This window comes from Thermobia domestica, chromosome 8 (assembly GCF_964235325.1).
Source record: "Thermobia domestica chromosome 8, izTheDome1.hap1.1, whole genome shotgun sequence".
NCBI lineage: Eukaryota > Metazoa > Arthropoda > Insecta > Zygentoma > Lepismatidae > Thermobia > Thermobia domestica.
The window spans coordinates 227,413,386-227,438,888 of record NC_137461.1 but is presented as its reverse complement, the minus strand read 5'-3'; the positions used below and the strand labels follow the sequence as shown (position 1 = coordinate 227,438,888).

Here is a 25,503-nt window from a genome sequence, read left to right as displayed (position 1 = left end):
TAGCTAATGTGAATTTAGACATCAACTATTCTACCAAACAACACAGTGGTACGCCCGCCAAATCAATCAAGAATTAGAAGTTTGGAAGGAAAAAAAAAAGAAGAGAATTTTCATGACCTTGAAAATGATTTCTTTTCACTTTCACTTCGATCATAACAAAACATTCAAGAGAGCCATGACCACTATCTTGAAATATTCGTTTTCAACGATGTGCATTCATCAAAAGTAAATATCATTTGTCGGAAATAAAGCAAGTTCAACTTTAAGAAAAGATAATTATTCAACAAATAGAGGTTTGCATTATCGTCAAATACAGAAAGACTTAATATTTTAACAACGAAGTCTTATAAGAAAAATGTACAGAATTGATTCGTCCTTCCAGTAGACTATAATGATTTTACTTTTAAAAAAAATAACTTTTTCTTTGGGACGCAACAAGTTTTATTTGAATAGCATATCTGAGTTTGAAAACTTAAAATAATAGACTTGGAGAATACAGTATTACGTTCATTACCTTTTTCAACAGGCATCAGACGAGAAAAAATAAGTAACACAGATGTTTCTTACTATTGTCAAGTGTGAGTTACAATATTTACTTGATCAAAATAAACGAAGCCATGGAAGCAAGTCTTGAGACATCGAAATGAGTAACCTTGAAAAATGTCTTGTATGCGAAGATAACAATTTTAGCTTATCATAATATAACACATTTTAATAACTGATAAAAATAACTACTTAAGTACATTATTATTATTATTATTTACTAATGAAACTGAATACTAGATTATCATAAATAACTTCATAAAAATCTTGTTCACTTCGCTGTCACATACGAAAGGAGGGAAAAACACAGTCTGTTCACACAAATAAACAGATTACATACACGATGTTACTACTCAACTACATGAAATCACATCCATTCTTACCTGTGCTACTGCAGCACAACGAAGGACACGAAACAAAACTAATGATACTATTTACTCTCGAGAAATAAAACTGTCTCACTCAATGATGACAAATCAGCTGAACGTTGAAGCAGCTGTTCCTCTCTATCCGAAAGAAAGGACGAATAGGCATCGAGTTCCGTTTCAGACCGACTCAAACCGCGTTTGCCTACCTTTCCCCGAAAACCGGTAACTCTCGACAGAGTTTCTAGGAGCGCCACACGCCGGCGGAAGCGTGAACCAATCATGCGAGCCAGATACAGTTTCCAAGGAAGTTTAATTCAGTGTTGCCAACTACTGATGTTATAAGGCTTAATCAATACACGAAGTATCTCGGGAAGGAGAGGCAAAATCGCGTTGCTTAATAATCCATGTTTATAAAAATTGAATAAAAGAAGGTTTTTGTACTTGCTAACAAATATGCATCTTCGTCATCTGGATAAAAGATACTGCCACCCTTTCTGTCAAATATTTTAGACAAAAGTACGACATCAAGTCTACAATCGAGAGAGAGAGAGAAAACACCACTAATTTTCCGAGAGAAATACATACAAGACAAAATCGAAAATTAAAATTTATAATGTAAACACACACACACACAAAAAGTATGATTTATAATAGAAATTTTCTTATAAAATAACAATAACCTATTTGTTTAAGACTAGACTAGATTTATCTTTGAAAATATATACTACACGGTAATTGATTTATATACGCTACAAACTGTTTTGTGAACCGAATAAAATATGTTGGTTGTAATATATATTTTCCAATGGCACTTACAATATACGTAAAAATGGTAAGAGAAACTGTCTTTCACGGAATCATGCGATATCACGTTTCATTTTTATTGTTCGTAAGATATTGCTTAAAATTACATTACTGCGCTGGTAGTAACATTTTAAATGCAAACATTTAACTGAGACAGATTATCAGCAAGAGTATGAAAATTGCAATTTCTTTATGTTAAGTTCCCTCGAGAGATTATTCGCTGCCACTTCTCAAGAGCGGTTCACCCTTAATATTTTCACATACAAAACTAATTGTTTAGGAATATAATTAATAGACCTTGGATCCACGTCTCGCTGAGCGTGAACAAATACGTTAAATGAGTTTTTCAATCCATCTGAGCTATTCCAATTTGGAGGCTCGCTGTACTACCGTTTTAATGATTTTAAATTCTACACTGAATATTGACCACTTTATTTAACAACAACATTTTCTCCACTCGTTCAACTTTTCTCAGTTATTGAACTTATCTTCTCTGCTTCTTGAGAAAGTAAAATTGAAATTTAATTCTCGCGGAGTCAGGACCCTGTGAGGTCTGAGAAAATCCTTTTAAGAGGAATGGGAGATTTTCTTTCTTAAAACTGGACTGCGGTGCAGCTATAAATGAAGGTCATAAGTTATCAAAATAATGGAAACACCTTTTAGTGCAACACGTCATCTTGTTAGTGATTGAAGAGCACGGTAGATCAGTGGTAGAGCGCTCACCTCTGGTGCAAGGGGTCTCTGATTCGATCCCAAGCCATGTGAGTGTATGATGGACAACACTGTGTCCATGGGTTTGCAAGGGCTTCTCTCGTTTCCTTCCACATTGTCATTCCACCAATTGCTTCATACGCATTCATTTTCATTAATTATTATCCGTCTCCTTTACTGTAAAGAGCAAAATCTTGCGACAATAATTTAAACATGTCATTTCATTTTGTAAGTTATTAACTAACACTGAATATTTGTTCACTATGACTGTCTTGTGTTAGTCCTACAGAGTAGTGTGTGCAATAGGAAGAGTGGATATGATATGGTTGCAAAGGGAAATTGGAGATACGTAAGGTGGACAAAAACGTGCAGATAAATGCTACCTAGTTCCAGGAACCTACTGTAATCTCCATCCATCGGAAGGACTTTCCTCATTTGTACTGAGTCAATAAGTCAGGGACTGATCCACATACTGTAGATAAAGCTTTTAAACATATTACCGGATAATCCCTTTACTTTTGTCATGACATAAAGAAGGAAACGGGAAAATGTGTTATTCCTTTCATGACATTCTTGTAGAAACACTTGACGCCAGCCCATGAATGTCTGCATATTACAACTGTTAAAGAGTCTTCATCCCGGCGAAATTAAAATACCGCTAATTTTGCAGTAATTATGTGATATCTGCAAATAAATAAAAGATAATTGAAATATGGAACAAGAGCGCCCTGGACAATATTATTACATATTATAACTGTTAAGAGTCTTCATCCCGGCGAAATTAAAATACCGCTAATTTTACAGTAATTATGTGATATCTTCAAATAGATAAAAGATAATTGAAATATGGAACAAGAGCGCCCTAGACAATATTATTTTGCGTGAGGTACCGTTATCACAAGTCACCTAGTGGCTTTCCGTTTTCAGCTGTTTAGAAACGCGAAAATAAATGCCGATTTTCAAAATGGCTCGAAATCGAAAGCAGATAAGTGAATCGTGATAACGGTTTCTCATGTAAAATATTATTGTCTAGGGCGCTCTTGTTCCACATTTCGATTATCTTTTTTTTATCTATTTGAAGATATCACATAATTACTGTAAAATTAGCGGTATCTTAATTTTGCCGGGATGAAGACTCTTAAATCAACTTCAACAAATACCTCACTGGCTCACGATGGAATGGGTGGAATTTTAATGCGTGTGCTCAAACACAGTTTGTTACAGTAGAAGTTGCTATGTTGGGCGATAGTCCATAATGCTGATGGTCCGACAGAATACAAGTAAACTTTGAAGAAAATGATTTGGATATAAACCTTTTGATTGGTTGATTGATCTATAGGTTAGCGTCTTTGTTTAGCACCAAAATTATATGAGACCTGGATCTACAGATTAATGTCGGATCCGAACGACTCCCGAAGGTGCGTACGCTAATCCTAGAGTAACCACCAGGAAGTTCCTTATCAATCTCTGTAAGGTGTATGATGTATAAGAAAATAAATAAATTAATGAATTTTCATTTAAAGAATGTATAATTTGTTAGTGATATATGGTAAAGGAAACCAAAGGAAAAATGTTATTAGCTAGTTTTTACGTACAATTAGTCAGCTTGTTCTTTAAAGAAAAAATGAAATGAAATCTTTGAGTTTTACCTCCCACGGTTATGCCGGTTAGGCTAAAGGAGACGGTGATGATGAGTAATGAATGAAATGGTGGAATGAAGAAAGTGGGAGGAAACGGGATAACCCCGTGAAAACCCATGCACATACACGTAAAATTCCATTGCACATACACGTAAAACACAGTTCATTTCAAGAGTCCTGTCTATTGGTATGTCATAAATAACTAAGCATTAAATCTGCTATAATAATCACAAAGAAAGAACTCAGGGCACTAAACGTTCACACAAAGGACATGATACCAGTCCTGGCACATATCACACTTGATTCATTCTTCCCCTTTGGAGTCTTCATTAAACTTTCTTTCACAAATATGGCAAATACTATCATTCTTCTCACACTGTGAGGATGAGCCTATGCTCTTTCTTGTCGTAGCATTTCTAGCGTTTTTTCTTCAATGGAACTATTATTATCCACTTGAGCTTTAGATTTATTTTATAGATGTCTGCTTGTTCACATTTTCCGCACACATAAACTGTGGCAACCCCCCTCCCACACAGGGCTGAGGTGATAGATTGGAAATGGATTAAATGTATCCAAGCTGCTTACGAACTTGAAGATTGTAGAATTTATATCATCCATGTTGTTACAAATTATGTTATTACGGAATGTCTACTTCAGTTGACATCTGCAAAAGCTCCTCACGTCCATTTCTCTCATTACTTTATACATATATATATATATATATATTTGGTCTAGGAATTAATTCGTGCGGTTGGTACGCACACATTGAAGCTGTAGTACAAACACAAAATACATAAATACCTTAAGAAAAATATTGTCCATCGCTAGCCACCACTTTCGCCCATCTGTCAGGCAATGTACGGATTCCGTGGCGAAAGAAGTCCTCATCCTTGGAAGCGATCCAGTCAGAGACCCATGTTTCGATATCTTCTGAAGAAGTAAACCGCTGTCCAATCAAATCGTTGTTCATGCAATCGAACAAGTAGTAGTCCGAAGGAGCAACGTCTGGTGAATACGGCGGGTGGGGTAAAACTTCCCATCCGACATTTTCTAAATAGGTTTTGACCGGTTTTGCGACATGTGGGCGAGCGTTATCATGTTGAACAATAAGTTTATCATGTCTGTTCTCCCATTCTGGTCGTGTTCTGGCCAGAGCTTGCTTCAAACGCATTAATTGTCGTCGATAACGTTCTCCATTCATAGTTTCACCCGGTTGCAGCAGCTCATAGTACACCACACCTTTCATATCCCACCATATGCACAGCATAACCTTTGCACAGTGAATATCTCGTTTTGGTTGTGATGGACCTGGTTCACCTGGTTTCACCCAGGCCTTTTTTCGTTTAGGGTTCTCGTAATGGATCCACTTCTCATCACCCGTAATAATTCGATGCAGAAACCCCTTTCTGCTCTGTCGTTGAAGCAGCAATTCGCAAATGGTTTTTCGTCTTTCAACGTCTCTGTCTTTCCATTCATGTGGAACCCAATGTGACATCTTTTGAATCATTCCCATGGCTTTCAAGCGTTTGGAGACTGTTGTTTGATCAACGCCTAATGCTGCTGCAAGTTGTTCCTGCGTTTGACACGAATCCTGCTCGAGCAATGCTGTCAATTCTTCGTCTTGAAATTTTTTTGGCTGTCCAGCTCGCTCCTGGTCTGCCAAGCCGAAATCACCACTTCTAAACCGTGCAAACCACTTCTGACACGTTCGCTCAGCTAGAGCATGGTCACCATACACTTCCACCAAAATACGATGACTTTCAGTCGCACTTTTCTGCATGTTAAAGTAATGCAGCAGGACACCCCGCAAAAACACTTTATCAGGCACAAATTGCGCCATGTTCACTTAACTACAAACTGGTGTTGTTGACGCTTTAATCCACTGCCCTATACTACGAACGATACGCGATGACAGGGGTTTGCAACACATGTGTGGATACACGGAACTGTGGGACGCTCCGTTCGTTGCGCCATCTCTTGTCCACCCGCACGAATTAATTCCTAGACCAAATATATATATATATGTGTGTGTGTGTGTGTGTGTGTGTGTCCACATTAAACTGAATTCAAAAGCTCATATTTCACCGACTGCTAATGATATTTTAACGTGTTGTAGTTGGCAAGTCTGTTTATAGGAAAGAAGTCAACAGAAGACTGGTATTTTGTTAATAAACAGAATTGACTATAAATCTAGTGACAAATTATATACAACGCATGGATACCAAGCTTTAGCTTATTATCCATTACCCTGATTTAACTACAGCTCCAGAAGACTACATTTTTTTTTATTATTATTATTATTCTACGTACCGGTACCTGTAAACTTGTCTGTTATTTCACAACAACTGCAGCGAACGAACTTGGGCTCCTCTCTGCAAATTCATGAAACCCCAAACAATGCTACGAACTTCGTTGTTTTCCTCTTGCGCAAAGTATGTGTGTGCTGTGTGAATTTAAGCTTCGTGCTGCTCATATTTTTGGACTGCTCATATTAAACTGACTTCGTCTATTCTTTTTTCGCCCTTGCGCTCTTTTAGTGTGCGCCCCGGAACAACTGCTCCACTCGCTCCATTGTAGCTACGCCACTGGAAGAAGGGACAAGTAATCTATGGGAAATTAATTGGTGATCCTTAAAAGAAGATCTCATTGGATATCAATTAAATGTTTATGAACATCTTTCGTAAAGAAAAAAAAATCTATGAACATTTCTTGATGACAGCAGTCTATTATTTCTAGGTATATCACAAAACAAAAGACGGTTCCATTCAAATATCACACATTGCTATATAATTTCACTAACATTCGTAGCATTCTTAAAAAATAACTTCTTTTTGTTCACATATTGATTTTAAACTTCCTAGTAGATGCATTTCTTACATAATCCAGTGTCAAAGAAGGTTACCAAGATGTACCACACCGAAGTCGATCCATCTTCACCGATAGGTAGAACGAATGAGGATATGCAACGTGTATTAATATTTATTCTTTGTAAGAAAAGAAGTCGCTTTAATATTCGCATTGTCTGTCCGTCGTTACGGCGTTTGTGATTCCTTGAATCTCGAGAATGAAGTAATCATAAAGAAATTTTCTTCAGTTAAAAAAAAAAATACTGTTCAGTTAAGAAAAGAAAAAAGAAAAATAAGACCTTACCAGCACAGTGCTAAACAATACATGGAAACAGAGCTAAACCTGTGCAATATTCCGATATATTTTTACATTGGACGTACGCTATTGGACAGGCCTATATCTATCCATCCAAGCACGTACGCAGAAATCTATTTTGGGTGGCATCCAAAGCGTTTGGGAAGTCCAAATTTAATATGAGGATAAATTTTATTAAAATTTGTAAAAACCATCCCTAAATTAGGTCAAATTTATATGAAAGTCGGGAATTCGGAGGGTATGTACCCCCAGTACCCACTCCTGCGTACGTCCCTGCATCGATCGTAGTTTTCAAATATTCAATATGGTATATGCGCGCATTTACCTTCTTTTTAATTTCTATTTTAGTCACTTTTTCTGCCTTTTGCCTACATGTCAGACCTCAAATCTTTACACCCGTCTTGTCTTATTATTATTATTATTATTATTATTATTATTATTATTATTATTATTATTATTATTATTATTATTATTATTATTATTATTATTATTAGAATTATATCTACTATTATTAGAATGGCTCTTATGAGATTGTAATACTAGTACGTCTGTTAAATAAAAGGATATGTAGCTTTTCTTACTGCAAATATTCCATACCCTATACATGGAATCGCGTGATCTCCTTTTCTGTCTTTACAGGGTTTATTTCTGTTTTGGAGAAAAGCATCCTCTAAGTCCCCGGCTACTTTAAGCGATCGCAAAGCGTATTTATTGCTCCTGCGTATGCTTGAAATACGCTGACCATGTATTTAAATCTGAGCGGCTAAACATGAACGCGAAAGCAATAAAATCGCTGAAAAAACGCCGGCTCGAGCGTATTTGGTGCAGGTCGGAACAATAGACCGCCTGCTGTTTAAAAGATTTCAAAAGGAAGGACAGAAAAGAAAGACGTGTTGCCAGGCAAGGGGATTGTAGCAAGAAACAGCTGCTTGGAAGACGCTTTGTGCAGAGAATGGAACTCTGCTATTATAAAGTATGTGTGTATAACAAAAGAAAATTCACAAAAATAGAAGGAAATTCCGAAAAATTAGCTAATTACAGAAAAATCTATGTAACACAATAGGGTGATTTCTCGTGATACACTTGATTGACAGTTAGCTGATGCCATGGTAATCTATAAGCAAAATATTTGGCTTTAGGCAAAAGATGAAACAACGAAATAACTTGAATTTGAGCCCCTATCTCCGAAGCTCGAACTCCACCCCCAAACAGATAACCACAAGTGTAATCACAAAGAGAAATTATCAGTTGTGTTTGAAAACGTGTCCTGTGTACATATCCAGTCATGGTTAGTGTGTTTAACACAGAGGCGTTTATAATCGAAATACAAAATATGCCATGCCTATATGATTTAAGAGATCCGAACTACATGAATCGTGACTTAAAAATAAAAATGTGAAGAGAAGTGGCTGCGATATTTGTTCCAGACTGAAAGGGAATGGAACGGAATTCTCAGAATGAAGAAGGTAAGAATATTCTTATTTTATGATTTCATTTAATACTGTTAAGTAGAGCTACATCGAGCCAAATTGATGTTCACTATGAATAATAATAATAATAATAATAATAATAATAATAATAATAATAATAATAATAATAATAATAATAATAATAATAATAATAATAATAATAAATACTTTGTTAAAGTTGTGCCAACTTCCAATATACCTAATATATACCAAACCTTCAGGCGCAACAGTCCGAAAGGGCCAGAGTCGCCTATGCGTCATTTTATGGGGTGGATGATGGAACAATTGCCCTTAGATGGTTTAAGCCATAGATGTGTGCACAGTAGAAAGGCGGAAAATGCCACCTCTAATAGTTTGGTACTTAGGTATATCGAAAATGTTTTAAACAGCAAAGACCATAATTTTAAATTGGGGTTCAATACATCTTATTCTCTTTCCAGTCTTTGAAATGACCGAAAAACTACGTTGCCAAATTATTTCGAAACTTAGTTTTGTAAAACAAACACATAATGTTTCAGTTTCCAGACATTTCTTTCCATGCAGCTTAGAAATATTCCTGGGAAAGATATGTTTATTTTATTTTATTTATTTATTTTAACTGTAACTGCTCGTGTTTTATCAACTTTGTTCTGAAACTGAAAATAAGGTGCTAAAATTGGAAGAGAGTAGGAATTTCAGAAGAAGCCAAAATCATGAGAGGAAAAAAATTAAAAGATTAAACCAGAGAATTGGTTAAAAATATCATGATGTAAATTTTATACTTAGTGGCTTGGAATTTAGCGGTCCTTTCAGCACCGAAGCTATACAAGATGTGAACCTACAGTTTAAGGTGGAATCTAAACTACCTTTATGCGCTGAAACTTTTCAATGATCTCCCACAGGATTCGAATCCGGAACCCCATTCTCCAAAGGCACGTGCATAGCTAGTAAAGTATAAAGTAGTGTAAATGTTGGAAGTTATTGATTGGGGTCTAATATTTGTTTTCGATACAGAGGAAATTTTTAAGAAAATGCCTCTTGCTTCGTCTCTTTCGACTATATCAGCGAGGCTACATCAGACGTGAACTACAGCTCAACGTGGGACCCTAACCACATAACCTCCTGCCTAGAATCGAATCCAGGTCTACCACTTCTGGCGCGGGAAATGAAAAGAAAAGACCTGGAAACCCTGACTGGCTCATAGTATGATTTACAACTTTGGTGAAACTAAAATTACCGTTTAGCCACTTAGGCCGCGTTCACTGTGGGGGGTAACGCTTTGTCGACTAGCCTAGTCCTAAGTGTGAACGCTCCTAAGGTTTTCTTTTTTCTTTTTTTGTGTGTCAAACAGAGGCCTAAAATTTTTATGGAAAAGATAATATAATTTGGGCAATTACAGGATTCCTTTTTAGAGAACCAGACAAAGCGAGAAAGAAATATATCTTAAGACACATTTCCTTAACGTGAGATACAGTAAATCAACAAACTCACATACATTCTCGACTTTTAAAGTGAAACAGTGCAATAGTTGCTAAGGAGCAATCTAAAAATATAGTAGTAGTGTCAGCAATAACATTAGAAAATCGAATTTGTAGCGTGTGCTTTAAGTTTAACTAAAACACAAACTAAAAGTTTTGGCCACGCAATATATTAAGTAAAAAGTACTGGAAGTTTTAATCATCAAATTTCAAAGAATAAAACAAACAAAATGAATACGAGAACAAAGAAGGCCCACACACGCATGTTATAGGTCTACATAAAGAATAAGACATTAATAGAGAAACCAATAGCATGCATGAGAGAAAAGTAAACAAATGGAACGAAGTAAGCCATGATGACAAATAATTTACGATGCTTGGAATGAGTTATCCGATATGACAACTAGGATACATAATAAATTCTAAGAATATGTAGGAAAGGAAGGAAAGAATTATTTCGATTCAGTAATGAAATACAGAAGGACAGATTAAAAAAAAAAAGTGCTCCATGTTAAGCCTTTTAACTACCATTAGTTGTATTGTACCTGAACACTAATATTATGGACTATTACCTAAGATCGCAATTTCCACTACGTTGGAGCACAGACTTAAGAATTCCATTCAGTTTCTCCCTTGAATAGATGTTTCTAATAGGCCAGTGAGGGCGTTGTAGTAGACATTGTTTTAACTGTCCAAATGGGCAGAAATCTATTAGGCTGAGGTCGGGGCCTTTTACAAGAATGGCATGAAAGAGAGTAAGATGGGTTTCGGTTTCTTGCTCCATGTCATGGTGAAACTGGAGGGAATAGAAAGACGTTTTGGCCATGTGGATCCGCACCTGGTTCTCGTTGGCTCGTACAAAGGAGGGAAATGTACGTATATTAGATCATGATAGACTCCTAGAAGTAAGCAACATTCACCTTCATGTTTTTGTCCACTACACGCATCTCCGACTTCTCGTAACCTCATAAGGCGAGAAACATGATTCTCTGCAGGAAACTCTCGGATTGGCGTTAAAATTTAGTAGATGTCGTTCTTTGCCAGATGTGCTAAGGTGGGTAAATTGTCTGAATGTTCCCATGGTGACAGGAACATTAACGTATCTGTAGCTTACATTGAACTATTGTGCCTTTTTCTTTTTAAAAAAATCCCGCCAAGTGAAGTTTGTGGTGGACAAACACCGTGCGTGAGCTTTCTGGGGGGGGGTTCTCCCGTTTCCTTCCACTTTCATTCCACCATTTCATTCATTTCTCATCATCACCGTCTCCTTTAGTCTAAACGGCATAATCGTGGGACGTAAAACTCAAGGATTTCATTTCATTTCTTTTTTTTTTTTAAAAAAAAAAAAACTTCATATAGTATAATGAAAAGTATTTACGGCGTATGTTAAATTCAAGGTACTAATTTATTAGCTCCTGCAACATCATAAATTACAGTCCTGGTGGAGGACTTACATTACGATAGACTAACAAATATTATAAATTCAGCTTATTAAGAGGCCATTTTACAATTGGGAGAGGTAAGAATTAAATGAACCATTTCTTATATACGTAAGTCGTCTGCGAAGGTTCTTGACAATTTAGAGAACAAGAACATAGGAATATTAATTGATATGCACAATTGACTATCAGCGCAATGAAGCCATAATTACACACGTAACTTATTTTAATTCTCAACTCATGTCTCTATTCGAACTCTAAATTTCAAATTTGAAATAGTTTCTCTGAGCTGGACTGGCAATCCTATCTGCACTCTACTGGCTTACTGACCCTAGCAAAGCACGAGGGTATGTAGGCTAGAACCTGCCTCGGAGAGTACATTCAAACATTTTACATACCATAGGCGTCGACTATATCGGTGTCCCGGTGCTCAAGCACTTATTGGAAATTTTTAATGGCTGTTCAGCACTCATTGGATTTTTGCCTTGGATGGAATTAGTTTCGAAATTGCACTTTTGTGTCGTAAAATAAAGATCATCTACAGAGAGTTTTATCAATGAATATAATCTATTTAATTACAGAATGCAATCTTAAAATGGTAATAAAAATTAATCGAGCGAGTCCGTGTTCAGCTCTGTGCGCTATAATAATAACTTCAGGAACAATTACAATTTCCAGTGCACAATTTCCAATAATAAACAAACATATCACAATGATATAAAAATATACATTACATGAGAAACCAAAGAACATAAAATATAAATTAGACATAGGGCTACAAATCATTTAAAAAAAAACACCCTCGACATGTCATAACGCGTAGATGCTGATTCTCAAGTAAATCAAACTCCTCAAGAAACATATGAACAACATCGCCGTTCATTTTAGAAAGCGAATATAACTTTGTAGAATAAAATTATAGCCTTTAAATAGCTCGAGTTTGGTGCCGTGTTTTGTATTTATAAAAATGTAAAATGTCTTCATATATATATTGGATTTATATAAATTACAACAGATGAGTCATGTTCAGTTTTCACTTAGAGTATCTTCAAACATCTCATAGGTTTAATCGTAATCATTATTATTTTTAAAATGTCCAGTTTCTTACTTTTGGCGAATATTGCTAATTACACATCTGCAACGAAGAAATAAATCGCAGTACTTAGTTTGAGTTTTGCTCACTGTAAAGTTTATGAAAACGTGGTTAACAAGAAAAATCTCACGCCTTTGCAGCTTAAAAGTAATTTCACAGTTCATTTTACTTGAGCAGTCAGTGCTCCAGTTTCACGCTTTTCAGGGAAAGCCCCAGTTAGGGAACCATTGGTTTAGATCTGTAAATATTAGAATTCGAGACGTAGTGTTTTATAAGTACCGAAGCGTAAGCACACACTGAAAACAATAAAAGTCGTCAGTGCCTATGATATGTACACAAAAGTCAACATCGAACAGCCAGAAGCCAGGACTGAGAAACTCCAGTCAGTATCGTTTACCACGGGATTTGATTTCAATCCTTTTTGTTTACCCCTATCTTAACCTTTAATAATAGCCATTCAGGATTACGATTAGTAATTAGATTTCCGGGCATTCGGCATTTATGGCCATGTTAACCCATCAAGTGTGAGGGATGACGTTCCTCAGCGATTACACTATCCAAGGAACAGTGGCGTATCTAGCCCGGGGCCGGGGAGCCTAGTCCCCCAGTTTTTTGAGTATCAAAAATAATTGAAACTATTATTTATATATTTTTGAAAGTTATAGTAAACTCATGATACACCTATTATAATTTAAGTTCTGGTTGTCCCCCCAGTTTTTACCTTCTAGATCCGCCTCTGCCGAGAAAAGAGAAGAAACAAGGATTGGGGAAGGAAGGAAGCGGCCTGGAACCTGTATGTTAGGAACCATTTTGGCATTTGCCTGACGGGAATTAGGAAATCCTCACTCAGGATGGCTGACCTGAAAAACCTTTTACACTTTTTCGACAGAATGTCTCTACCGAATAACCATGCAGATATGTCCACACAGCATTAGCCCTATATAGAGCCATTGTTAAAGTGGTGTTTAGTGTGTTGATCTTAGTTTCTGTTGCTTTTAGTTGTTGGAATTAAAATTACTATCTGGCCCGTCTGTGATATCGATACGCTTAAGAGTCTTCATCCCGGCGAAATTAAAATACCGCTAATTTTACAGTAATTATGTGATATCTTCAAATAGATAAAAGATAATTGAAATGTGCAACAAGAGCGCCCTAGATAATATTATTTTACATGAGAAATTGTTATCACGACTCACTTATCTGCTTTCGATTTCGAGCCATTTTGAAAATTAGCATTTATTTTCGCGTTCCTAAACAGCTGAAAACGGAAAGCTACTAGGTGACTTGTGATAACGGTACCTCACGCAAAATAATATTGTCTAGGGCGCTCTTGTTCCATATTTCAATTACCTTTTATCTATTTGAAGATATCACATAATTACTGTAAAATTAGCGGTATTTTAATTTTGCCGGGATGAAGACTTAAGTAAATATAAAGTTGGTATTTACAGATAAATTAGGAAACGGCTCAATATAGAATAATCGTTGAAATTATAAATAAATTCGTTATCACGTTCAAATAGTAGTAGGTTAGTTTGGGGGGAAAACTTTGCTTAAAAAAAGGGGGGCACGCGAATCGAAATTAAATTTTAGTTTAACGTCCAATGATTAGATTAAAGGAGACAATGAAAGTGAATGATTGTGAAATAATTTATTATGCATTCTCGACAGAAATCGAACCCGGTACCATGCTACATGCGCTAGCTACTACTCCAGCGCTACTACCAAACGCGCCTCTATTTCAGAAGTGGGGTCACGGGAAACGTACATTCATGAATTAACAGACTTGTGTTTATAATAAGAATTAAGAATATCTACAGTAAATATTTTCGCCTAAATGTTTATGCAACCCGTAACTGAAATGTTTTGAGGGTTGCATATTAGCGATAAGCGAACACGTACATTTATGAATAAATGGAATATAGATACCCAACGGCAAAGGCATTACTTAACTAATTCATTCCGTTAATGATCTTGGCCGAGATAATCGTTCTGGCTATTTATTACAAAAAATGAATTAAAAAATTATTTTTCGTTCAAGAATTATCGTGTAGAGCCTTAGACAGACTGACGTACAAACATCATAATCTTATAAGGTCCACTAGCATGACCTAATAAATTACCGTGACAAGCGTAATACCACTTACGTCATCTTTTTTTTAACCCATAGGTTTATATAGGTATTTATCCTTTTAAATATTCCTTATTTCGTGGGCACTATTTTTTTTTTTTTTTTAATAATCAAATGTAACAAATATTAATTTTTATACAGTGAAACTTCTATGTACTGGACAGAAACTGGAAACGTAAAACTGTCCTTTATTCAGAAGTGTCCGCTATTTGGAAAAAGCGTAAGATGCAACACAAGAAAAGTTACTGCTATGTACTTTTGGACTCACTTAATGTTAATCGTTTGAGTTTCTGAGATATTTTGGCACATACAGTCAGCACTAACTTCACAAGACACAAACAACCCTTCTTCCCTTCCTTTATACTGTACTTTACTCGATGCTTGCATCTTGCAAATGGATCCTTATAGCCAGACGAAGATAAAATGGACGTCATTCCATTTTTCAACCAATACTGGAAGTTCCTACTAAACAATGCACTTAAAAAGAGCTAAACAAAATACAAAAGAAATAGAAGACCTTACTCAACATTGCGCAATAATGTTAGAAATCCCGGAAAATAGCAGAGTTATATTCTTGGCTGTCCGTTATTTGGAAGTTCTACATATGGTCTGGGGAATAGTTTTCAATGTCCGCGTCTGTTATTGAGAATGTCCTCTAATCAGAATAACTTTTCCATCGTACCGAATGATATTCTGCCGTAGAATTGAAAAGTGGCTGTTATTTAGAGATGTCCGTCAGGAGAAGTTTCACTGTATAATGCAAAATTCATTAAAAAAAAAGCATCGGATATTTAATTAGACATATAAAAAAAACTTGATATGAAAGCTTTCAGTTCAACATGCCATGATTACGCTTTTTAGATCACGGGAGACGGATGATTAAGAGCCTGCTTCACTAAAAATAATACAAAATTTACAATTTTTCTTTTGCTTGTTTATTCATCAGTGAAAGGAGATAATGAAATGGAAGTTACCACAATCATAGATAACGTTATTTTACAACAGAAAATATGAATCTGAAGAATGTTCAGTGTTGCCATCCATAGAAATTACAGTGTTGCCAGAAAAACAATTTCCCTAAAATCTAAGTTAAGGCAGCGAGTAGAGGAACAAACTCAACTGCATTTGGTTACTTATCATATTGTTTTGGTTTCCTGTGAATTACTTTTTTAAATAATAGTTGTATTTAGTTTGTAATAAACAAAATAGTTTTAACATACAATTATTAAAACTAAATAATAATGTTAATTAAAAAGTAGTTCACAAGGAACCAAAACAACATGATACTTAATCAAATGCAGTTGAGTTCATTCCTCTACTCGCTGTCTTAGCTTAGATTTTAGGGAAATTATTTTTCTGGCAACACTGTAATTTCTATGGATTGCAACACTGAACACTCTTCAGGTTCATATTTTCAGTTGTAGAATAGCATTATCTATGATTGTGGTAACTTGCATTTCATTATCTCCTTTCACTGATGAAGAATCAAGCAAAATAAAATGGTAAATTTCGTATTATTTTTAGTAAGGCATTCTCTGATAGAAAAATTGGTGGAATGAAAAAGTAAGAGGAAATAGAAGTACTCCGAGAAAACGCACGGACACGATGTTGCCCACACAAACTTACTTGGCCAGAGACCAAACCAGGGACCCCTCTCCCATAAGCAAGCGTTCTACCCAGTGGCGGATAATGTTAGTGTTGCAGCGTTGCGCAACGACCAAAGTATTTCAAGAAAAAAATATTATTATCAATAGTAGTAAAGAACAGAAAAATACTTTTTAATATTCGCAAATATACACTTTAAATAACATATTTTTTACTTTTGTAACTGTCCGTTCCGTTAATCCGTTTTAAAAATCGAAAAATAATCCGCCACAGAGTCTCTAATTTATATTGTGTTGCAGCGTGAATACAACGACCAGATTCCTTCAGCGCGACAATTGGAGCGAATGTTAAGTCTCCATTCCCCTATCTCAGAAGTTAAAGGGACTGGTCGTTGCAGTGCTTCTGTAACCCAGCACGGTTTCCAGTGAACGAGAAGGTTTTTCGAGCTTAATACGATTTCTGAATTTTCTTTCACTAGCAATTAACAAATGGAATTTGTTTTTATGCATTCATATTTTTAAATTACAGGACCATACTGAAGCAAATCAATATAATGACAATTTAAAAAAGTGATTGCAGAATTACAAAATAAGAAAGGAAATATCTAGTAGACCAGAAAACAAATGAAAGTAGACCCGCATTTACAAGTTAATTCTTAGCTTATATTGATAATGAAGGCTTCTCCCACAGTAATTTGTGATTCAAATATTATTAAGTCAGTATGTAGAATCGCTCCCTCCCTCTGTGAATAGCCTAGTATTTTAGTATATAAATATTTCTTTTATAAAATAAGTATATTTTATACTCTTGACAATTTCCACATAAAACTGTATGATGGGGAACGCCTCATTGAATTTGGGACTAGTTAGCAATGCTCAGGGGCGTAGCCACGAGGGGGGTCCACCGGGTCCGGACCTCCCAAAAATTTCGAAACTTGACTAACATTTGTAGACTTTCCTAACGAACGATACTTGTTTAACAGAGACACGATTGATGTAGGCTAAATATTTTATTTTACGCCTCATCATGTACTCTCTCTTTTCTTTAAAACAATCGCTCTATCTTTTTTTTTTTTTTTTTTTTTTGCTAAGAATATAGGTGACAGTCATTACTTATAGTCTTTTCGGATGCAGAATAAGAAAGGTATATATTGCATAGACGTATCGAACCCCTCCCAACACACATTTCTGGGTGTAGAACTGGCAGTGCTGTTTGTTTTGATGTTCTTAGACTTTTATCTTCTGTTAGATATACATGCTGATCCTACATCTGGCGGGTTTCAAGGTTTCCTTTCCAGAACATATGACATTGATAAACATTGTTTCGCCTCATGTGGAAGTATATTGTGTTAATCGTGCATTGCGTAACAACCAAGACGGATGATTTGGAATGTAGTTTTTTTCTTTTACGCACATGTGTGTGTGTGTGTGTTGATGTATGAATATGTGACATTCAGAATTCATATACCAGTACCACTTTTGTATCACTGTTTTGCTTTTTATTTATTAGATTTAATTTTATTGTGTGTGCTTTATTTCTGTAAATAACCTACAAATTCTGAATGAATTGTATACCGTGACTTCTGTAAATACCTTACAAAAAATATTGACCAGCTTTCAACTGAGGAAAAGCTTGCAATTAAGGCTTAGACAAAACAAGCAAAGGACAATTCAGGAGAGTTAAAAAAAATCCAGTTTAAATTTACAGGATGTTTTATGGTAGTAATGTTATTTGGACTAGATACATTTCCACAATTTATTTTAAATTTTCCTAGATAAACTGTGAATAAAGTTTGTTCAATAGACATTTTTTATAACACTAATCTCTGCTACCAACTCTCTTCAGTCAACGCTGAAGAGGAATTCGGATCACTGTGTCAGGGACTGACTTTGCTAGAATGAATCGTTCGCAATAATCTAGAAAAATTATTTAGTGAATCTACAAAGCTTCTGAAATTAATATTAACTGTACTTATGGTGTCAGCAAAAAACGAAAAGTATTTTTCTACATGAAAAAGAATTGACCCTTTCAAGGAATTGAATGTCCCAAGAAAGGTTATCACCATTGGTTATGCTTTGCATCGAAAAAGGACCTGACAATAAGAATACCAGAGTTCAACCAGCATGTATTAGACAGATTTGCTCCAATCAAAGAAAGGAAAATGAACTTACTAATTAACTAAGGTGATTAATCGGATAAAATGTTCTGCATTTTTTTTAAACAGAATTTTATTTAATTTCACATGTCACATAGCATTTGCATCTAAAGTTATGCTGATTAGTCAATGAGTCCACTTTATATCTTCTGTCTCTTATTGTTCGTACTGCAACACCCAAAACCACAATCCACCGGTCGCCACTGGTTCTACCACTGTACTTCCAGTAGACTTGAAGATGAAATCAATAAACTCGCTTCATTAAAATCTAATTTCATTTGAAAGAAAACAGAAAATAAGCTCCGACATAAATCTAAGGAATAAATATAAATAAATAAATAAATAGAGATGTCACAGGAACTCAAAATCATTAACGAATTATGTATGTGCAATAATTATGGAAAAATCTTAGAATGCCGCCAACTTTAGTGACTGCCTGCCAATCTTCTGGTAATGGAGCTAATTTACTTACATAAGGAAAACGAATATATGAACCTATGATAAATTTCTCAGGGAATATCGTTTTTAAAAAAATGTGTATTAAAAGATTATACAACTAAATGGTACCATTTATCGCATTTTACGAGTATGACACATATTTATTGATTATCATCGTCGTGTTGGTGCTGATGAATAAATCGACTTTAATAGAACTTGGTCTAAGCAACTGTTTGATAAAAGCCTGCTGCTGCTTGATGTTCATGTTCTAGTGGAATGCAGTGTTCATTAACGACAGCATGCGGTTGCTTATCAGCTGGCAGTTTCCACTTCGCTTTAATGGGAGATCAGATGGATTCCGCCGTGCTGATACTCCTTCTTGTGCGCGTCAGATAACGAATTGTATTACATCCATTTATGTATAATGACTGAGCGGACAGTGTTGTTAACCTTCGAAATCACCATGGAAACTAACTCTCTCTCTCTTGTCACCGGGGCTACAACAAAGAGCAGTGTTGCAAATTTACTATATATGGAATGAAGTATAACATTGAAAAGTATTAAAACCATTTTCACCTTAAATTAACTACTAGTCAACATTGTAATAATAATAATAATAATAATAATAATAATAATAATAATAATAATAATAATAATAATAATAATAATAATAATAATAATAATAATTAATGGTTATATTTTGTTTTATTCAATTTTCAATTTCTTATTTAACAAAAATACATGTTATGGGTTGTCTCTCCGTTTTATAAAATTTCAACATTTATGTAACATGTGTGAATGAGATCTTAGAGTTAATATTGGAAATTAATGTAACGAAATTATTCTTTTTTTTAAATATTACATAAATATGCAAAACGATATTTAATTCCACAAACCAAGATTTCATAACTTGAAAATTTGATCATATCAGTTTGCAAGTGAGAATTAAGTTTAATTGGTTATAAGAGAAGTTAACAACTCAAATTTTCAATTTTACTGTGTATTCATACAGACCTCTGACCCGAAATTCAAAAGCTGAGAAAGAGGTGAAACTTGTAACTACTTTCCAGAAGTTACGTTATGCTAAAATCTATCTATGGTAAAGTTGTGGCAAAATGAATCGCCTACAGGGTGATCAACTTAGTACTTCAAAACTATAAGGAGAAAAACTGGCCTACCACCATCAGAGATAAGAATTAAGCTGAGAACCAACTTGGACAATGACGACTCTACTCTTATCTGTAATAAATATTAGTGTTAATCTCACCTATAATATGTCACTATATTGTCCATCGAGCTCTCAAGCAACACTAGAGTTACCAGATCTTACGTTTTTCCTGTAAGTTTTACGTTTTTCTGGCAACGTCATATGTTATAAATTTATATTTTTTGCCTTTTTTAATAAGCAAGAGAAATTATAGTCCTGGACACTTTAAGTTAGTGCGAAAAAATGTTTTAACTAGAAGAACAATTTCTCACACAATGTTAACAATGGAATCCAACGACATAATTTAATATTTAGACAGAAAAAAATAAACAACTTAGCCGCTGAGGAGCAGGGAGCAATTCTAGCCCAATTTGATGGCAGTCCCAAGTACGTACATTGAGGAGGGTTGATATCAAGAAGGGCATCCGGTCGTAAAAGCTACACCAAAAACCATCATAATGGTCCTATAATCTAAACCTCGAAAAATGCAAGCCCGTAACCTGTAGACGACGCGCAAAGGCTACGCCCGACTTCTGTGAGGAACGGGCAAGGGCTACCGAATAAAGGATGGGCTCAGTTAAGCTACTCCACACAGTGGTAAGAATGGAAATACTTAATGTTGGGACGATATATGGATGGGGAAGATAGATTGCAGATCTGATGGAAAGAAGAAAGTTGAGAACCGTGTGCATGCAAGAAGAAAGATGGAAAGGTAGTAAGTCCAGAGAAATGGGAGGTGGCTACAAGTTGCTGTATAATGGAGTAAATTGACAACGAAGAAACGGATTAGGGATTGTTAATTTTAGTAATCTGAAAGATAGTGTGGTAGGTGTGAACAGGAGTGACAGAGTGATGAATATTACGATATGCAGGGACGAATGTTCCGCCAGTAGGCTGCGAGGACGAAGAAAAAAAATTCTGGGAAGATTTAGACCACGAACTTTGCAGCATCCCTAAAGAGGAAAGATTAATTGTGCGCGGCGATTTGAATGGGTATGTCAGTAGAAACAGCGAAGAGACTGATGGAATACACGGTGGCTGGGACGTGCGAAAGAGAAACGAGGAAGAACTAACATTCGATGATAAGACTTTGGAACGACATTCTATTTTGTGATTTATAAAACTTTTCTCGAAAGAGGAAGGAGCACATTTTGACTTTTAACTACTTAAACAAGAGTAGCGAAATAGAAAGTGAAATCGACAACATTCTGTGCCGAAGACAATATCTCAAGGAAATTAAAAAGAAAAAAAAGCTGTGAGGTATGATGAAAGCATGGGCCCACAGCATAGAAGGGTGAATGTAGACTGGTAATTCGAATGTAGATACAACAAGAGGCCGCGAAATGGACAGTAGAGGAAGAAAAAGAGAAATGAAAAGGATCTTTTAAAGAAAATATCATGGAAGGAGTACATCTGGAAGAAGAGCATGCGTAGAAACGGTGGAGCGTAAACAGTATGATTATACTGATGGTCGCAGAGAAAACTTTGGGCGGAACTTCCTGAAAGAGTTCTCGAGCAGGAAGAAAAACTTGGTGATGGAACGAGGAAGTGCAAGACGATATTAACGTAAAGAAAGAAGCAACAAAATGTGGGATGCTTCTAGGACAGAGTAGCATCAAGGTGAATAATAAGGCAGCAAACAGGGCAGTGGCTGGAGCTAAAGATGAAACCTGGGATGAAGAGCATGACGAACTTCAAACACCAGGTGGAGTAAAGAAGCTCCACAGGTTAGCAAAAACTAGAGACAAGGCAATAAAGGATATTACGCATATTAAACAAATGAACGTAATAAAGTAGTGGTGCTTACCGATGAAGACAGGATTAAAGAGAGATGGGGCCAGTTATTTCGAAATGCTTTTAAATGAAGAAAATCTTAGGAAGGTTTTCAGCGATGGAACTCCAAATCTTAGATAACACCAAGAATAGCCCGAGAAAAAATGGAGAAAGTATTAAAGAAATTGATGATAGGAAAAGCAATAGATCGCATTGGCATACCAATAGAAGCACAGAAGAAAAAATGAAATGAAATCCTTAAGTTTTACGTAACACAGTTATGCTGCTAGGCTAAAGGAGACATTGGTGATGAGAAATGAATGTAATAGTGGAATGAATAAAGTGAGAGAAAACGAAGAACCCCGAGAAACCCACGCACACGGTATTTGTCCACCACAAAATCCACTTAGCACGAGTTGGGATCGAACCAGAGACTCCATGCTCCAAAGGGGAACGCTCTACCACTGAGCTACTACGGAGAACCACGGAAGAGTTTGTGGTCAGAAGGTATAGACATTGTATGGGACTTGGTGCAGAAAAATTATGAACAGGAAAAATACCAAATCAATGGAGGGACAATGATATTGAAACCATTTTTAAGGAACAAGGAGATTTGTACGGACTATGGAAACTCTAGAGGGATCAAACTAATGTCATACGATTTTATCTCTTTCTTTCTTTCTTTCTTTCTTTATTTATTTATTTATTTATTTATTTATTTATTTATTTATTTATTTATTTGAAAGTTTTTTCTTTACGAAGAAGATGCAAATTCACTTGTATGTATACTCGGTATGGGTATGTAAAATCAAATGACACCCATATCGTAACATCCACTGCAGGACCAGTGTGATGCTATAACATGCACGCATTGCCCATTTTGTTGCCTCGGTATCAAGAGAAATTGATGCAGCCATTATAATGATGCAAACAGAAGCAGGAGCGTTCGAGAACAGGATGATATGCCATTCGCCTCCCTGCCCTTCCAGACGACGTCGAACTCTTCGCAGGAACATATGTCGCTGCACACAAATAACGCCAGTATTCGGGATGTGGCTATCCAATCTACCATATTCATATCATGTACACAAGAAGTCTGTCTTCTCGGACTGTAGTATAACGTGGCCGTTGGGATAGTGCACATCGTTAATCTTGTCTTCCAGTGGCCACTGATTTCCTATTCCCATGACTTGTGACTGTGTTTCGTCTAATACTGCCTCCAATGCCGCGGGAGGATGGTAAATCAGCAATCGCAATATGGTGCAATGCTTCCGCGATCAAAGGAGGAAACTTGCTAAAAATTGCTGTCTCATTCGACAATGAGACATTGTTCGATCGTCGAGATATACTGGCACTACGTCAACACCGGTCACTACTGAACTGTGACTTTCTGGTCTGCCTTCGATTGTTTTTCCCTGAGGGCGTCAGCAGTGTATGTAATGAGCCACGGAGCTGAACTGCTAGTCATTTAACTTCCATCCTTCCATTCTCCACATACTATGGAAATGTGGGGTCAATCCGATGACTCCTTCTTTTTATTGTATTTTAATATATATCCGTGTGTATAGTCCCATTTCTCTCTAATTTTTGTTGAAATCAAAGCCGAACACGAAAATTGTTAATAATTTTGTCAGGAAGCGGGATACATAATCCATTTACGACATTGAAGGAAAATGCCGAAAACGTAAATCATGTAATTATGCTTTACACTGCTTTTAGTTTTCTTGCCTGTGATATATCCATCCTGCAATATATATGAGCTTAATAGATTTATTGAATGCTTGATGTGTTTTCTGCCCCTGAACATGGCATACACGTAAATAACTCTCTATAGCAGCTTCACAGAAACTTAAAACAAACCCATGTTGTTCATATGGTTTTTACTCTCTCTACACTATTACCAAACACTACCGATGTCAATCTGCACGCAAGATAAAAATACAAAATCAATGCCTCACACAGAAAGTGCACAATCGATCCAGCCGTCAGTTTTTGATATATAGCAAATCCTTTGTAGCTGCTTAATAGCTATTTTCAAGCTGCCTACAAGGTACACAACAAATAGAACTTACATCAAGGGATTATTAATAAACTTACCTTGTTCGCAATTGAGCACGGAGACCTATTTATCCCTGCAATTTCTCCGTTGCTGGAAAAGAAAGAAAAATCAATATAATGCTACTTTAGGAGGTAAATGTTATAGCACTAAGAAGAAGGAATAGATACAAGAACGAAAGTAAACTATTTTAATAACCTTGATCTCTCATTTAGAAACAACTTCAAATTATATTTTAAACTATCAACATTTTATTACAATCATATACAGTGAAACCTCTAAATAGCAGGACACAGATGAGACATGATCATTGTCCGTACACGACAGGTGTTCGTTTCAGAGAGATTACACAAATTTAGATAACACGCAGCTCGTACGATAACTGTATGCAATATACCACTGGCGTCTCTGGCATGTAAAATTTGGGGGGGACATCGAAGAAAGTGATTAAAATGGTGCTACCTAGCCCAACCTATTTATCTTCGATTCCATTTGTTACCTTTCTGCTTAGCTTCACGGATCTCCTAAGGTATATCAAGAACTCTGATATAATCGTTCCACAGCCTGAATAATATATTCCAAATAAATATAATTATTACATATTATTTACTTATTTGTTATTCTGTCGTTAGTAAATAAATTAAATTAGAATGAAATATTGAATATTTTGTACTTCAAAATATTGGGGGGGACGCGACCCCCTCGTCCTCCCCGCCAGAGACGCCTATGCAATATACAGCTAGTACATGAGTTATAAATGCAGATATAAATTAACATAAAAATATTGTACCTAATGTGCGTGTTCAGTATGCGAATTACTCTGGGAGATGTTCACCTTCATTGGTTGCTGTGTTTATATGAACTACAAAATGTACTTGGTGTGTGGTAATTGCTTCCTAAGTTCAATAAGAACATGCAACATTGTTATTGATGTAATGAAGATTTATTGCAGACTGATGAATTTCAGTGAGTTGAATGCGCATGGAGATAAGGCGAATGTCAGTTCTTGGTGTTGGTGGTATATCCAACATACTACCTGGTTGTGGCAGTTCAGTTACAGAGTGAACTTGCGTAAGGATAGAATGAACATGGGACCTCCACAGAGCATCATAAGGGCGTGTATGCTGTATGAGTTCAAACTGGCGTCAAACGCCGCTGCAGCGGGCCGGAAAATATGCCAGGCCTTTGGTGAGGGTGTCGTGACTATACGGACAGTGCAGCGGTGGTTTAATAAGTTTAAGGACGGTGACGAAACACTCGAAGACGCACCACGTGCCGGAAGACTAACACATGTAGAAAATTAAGATCTTCAGGCAGCGATTGAGACGAACAGTGGCCAGACATGTGACGAACTGGGACTACAAGTCAGTGTGAATAGCGCAATCATTCAGCAGCACCTCCATCAACTTGGGAAGCACTACAAGTTGAGTCTATGGGTCCCACATGATTTTG

General features: G+C 36.0%; 1 protein-coding gene across 2 annotated transcripts in view; it reads right to left on the bottom strand.

Moving 5' to 3' along the window:
• Nucleotides 1-25,503, bottom strand: part of mtd (TLD domain-containing protein mustard) — a 1,050,893-nt gene that overhangs the window by 936,011 nt on the left and 89,379 nt on the right. Inside the window, exon 2 of one of the 2 annotated variants that reach the window (XM_081769482.1) lies at nt 24,093-24,144. The gene's annotated coding sequence lies outside the window, so the exon portion shown is untranslated. Of the gene's footprint in view, nt 1-926; nt 1,052-24,092; nt 24,145-25,503 lie in introns of those variants that run through there. The other variant, XM_081769479.1, reaches the window with a different exon arrangement.